At 42.5% G+C, this 2,287-nt stretch overlaps 1 non-coding gene across 1 annotated transcript; it reads right to left on the reverse strand.

The window, feature by feature from the left end:
- Positions 1 to 314: 314 nt before the first annotated feature.
- On the reverse strand, positions 315 to 420 carry LOC118480031. Its single transcript, XR_004861672.1, has one exon. It is a non-coding gene; the product is annotated as a small nucleolar RNA R71 (small nucleolar RNA).
- Between the last annotated feature and the right edge of the window lie 1,867 nt (positions 421 to 2,287).

A 2,287-nucleotide genomic window follows, 5' to 3' on the forward strand; every position in this document is an offset into this window, starting at 1 on the left:
ACCGGTAGTCATTCCTCATAATGACCAAGGGCGCACATTCGAAGTAAGAACCAACTCGCTACAAAGTTTACCAAAATATAAGGGGTTGGCAAATGAAGAACCTTATTTCCATTTGGAGGCTTATGACTCTATATGCAATACTCTTGGGAGTCAAGGGTTTTCAGCTGACGACATCAAATTAGTGTTGTTTCAATTTTCGTTGGAAGAGAAAGCTAAGAAATGGTTCTATACATTACCTTCAGCATCAATTTATACATGGGGGGAGATGCAACAAACCTTTTTGGATGAATTCTATACCGCCCAAAAGACTAATGATGCGCGGAAGGGGTTGAGAAGCTTTCAACAACAACACGGTGAGATGTTCCATGAGGCGTTTGAGCGTTTTAACATGATGATTAAAAACTGCCCTCATCATGGGATTGAGTTATGGGAGTTAATGAACGCTTTTCATGAGGGGTTAAGTGCCGAAGATGCACGGGATTTAATGTCTATCACCGGAGGGACATTTGGAACGAATTATGAGAATGAAGATTGGGAGTTTTTGGAGAGTATGGCAACTACATCAAAAAGGAAAGCCCAAGCTTCGAGGAGAGCCCGACCGACAACTAACCGACCACAAGTGCATGCCATAGATGAAGGTAATGTTCAAACTACTAATCAAATTTATGATGTGTGTGCTTTGTGTAATGAAATAGGTCACGCGGCTGAAAATTGCCAAGGAATGTTGGAAGGGCAATATGAGGAAGTTCACGCAGTCCAAGGTCAAGGCCAAGGAGGAGGTGGTAGGAACTACAACAACATGAATTCTAATACCTACCACCCCGGGTTGAGGAATCACCCGAACTTTAGATATGGGAACCCGTCAAATCAAGCGAACCCAAATTTTCAAGGTAGCCAAGGTAATTTTGGTTCACGGCCATCTTATAATAACCAAGGTGGGTACCGGGGCGGAAATAACCAAGGGTATCAAAAACAATACCAAACGGGTCAAGATCAAAGGGGATCTTCGGGTGGAAATGAGGTGATGGAGATGCTTAAAAGCATGCAATTGGAAATGCAAAAGCGGAATCAACTTGATGAAGTGCGGATGCAAAAAGATGAGGTTCGCGATAAAAGCATCCATTCACTAACAACCCAAATGGGTCAATTAGCGACCGAGGTGGCGGAATTGAAGAAAGGTAAGGGTCAACTTCCAAGCGACACAAAGGTAAACCCTTCACACGGTTCGTCACGAGGTAATGTTAATATTAACCATGTTAGTGTGTTAAGAAGTGGGAAAGAGTTTAAGGCCAATTTGTCACCCGAATTGGTCGAGGGGGTGGTTGAGGACATCACGGGAATGGAAAGTGATGATGAACTTGCACCGGTTAAACCAAAAGAAACAACTAGTAAAAAACCGGGGTTGGGTGAAAGTGAAAAAAGTAAAAATGAAAAGAATGAAAAAACAGAGGGTGAACCGAGTCAAGTTCCATTCCCATCGGCTTTACTTGACCCGGGAAAGAAAAATTTTATTGTGTCAAGGGGTCCTCAAAAAGAGGAAATGTGGGATATGTTCAAACAAGTTAAAATAAATCTCCCACTTCTTGATGCAATAAAACAAGTTCCCGCTTATGCAAAATTTTTAAAAGAATTATGCACACAAAAGAGGCAAAACAAGAAAAAAGTGCCTAAGCGGGTAGATTTGACCGGCCAAGTGAGTGCGGTGTTGAATGGGGAGCTTCCTCCTAAGCTCCAAGATCCAGGCACGCCATTGATTAATGTACAAGTTGGTAATTTTCAAATGGCTAAGGCGTTGCTAGATCTTGGAGCCGGAGTTAGCATTTTACCGGGGGGATTATACGACCAATATGACTTTGGTCCATTAGCACGGGTGGAGACGACGGTTGTTTTGGCCGATTTGTCTCATAAGTTGCCCCGGGGTATGGTTCAAAATGTTATTGTTAAAATTGATGAGTTTTACTACCCGGTGGACTTTTTGGTTTTGGACTACTCATCGGCGGACCCTAAACAACAACAGAACATAATTTTGGGTCGGCCATTTTTAAGCACCGCACATGCTATTATCGATTGTAGATTTGGTACGGTTGATATGGCATTCGGAAATCGAAAAATGCGTTTGAATGTTTTTACTAACAATTCTAATGCTAACGGTGTTGATGAGTGTTTTATGGCAGACATAGTAGATGGATGCAACCCGCATGAGTATGAGGAGGATGGTTTGGATATTTGCCTGTGTGACTTTTCTGAACAGGTACATGCTTATGCACTACGGGTTGAAGAGGAAGCA

This window comes from Helianthus annuus, chromosome 6 (genome assembly GCF_002127325.2).
Source record: "Helianthus annuus cultivar XRQ/B chromosome 6, HanXRQr2.0-SUNRISE, whole genome shotgun sequence".
NCBI lineage: Eukaryota > Viridiplantae > Streptophyta > Magnoliopsida > Asterales > Asteraceae > Helianthus > Helianthus annuus.